This window comes from Perissodus microlepis, chromosome 4, assembly GCF_051167445.1.
Source record: "Perissodus microlepis isolate ML-2025 ecotype Zambia chromosome 4, ASM5116744v1, whole genome shotgun sequence".
NCBI classification, from domain to species: Eukaryota; Metazoa; Chordata; class Actinopteri; order Cichliformes; family Cichlidae; genus Perissodus; species Perissodus microlepis.
In genome coordinates this window covers 12423358-12423708 of record NC_140464.1, presented here as the reverse complement: position 1 = coordinate 12423708, position 351 = coordinate 12423358, and positions in this window count along the sequence as shown.

The following is a 351-nucleotide window of genomic DNA, read 5'->3' as shown; positions in this document are numbered from 1 at the left end:
TCACCTGGTTAACGTGGGTTTTATTTGATATACGTCTTGTTATTTATAAAGTGAATATTTATAAAAGTTCCTTACCTAGTTACAATTTTAAGGTTCCTATTCAAGTTGTAATTGCAATTTGAGACACGTCCATGTTAGTTTTTCTACTTTTCTAGTGCATATTTCTCTACTACATTATTCTATTAGACCCCATGCAAAATTTTACATATGACAGAAACCATCTTTATTTCAGTAACAGCACATAAGAAAAAGCTGATGGTTAGCTTTTGCATTCTTTTAGCGTGCTAGCTATGCTAACATGTCGACTGCCACTGTCCAAGCTTCAATGTTATGGTCACTGATGTGCTAGCT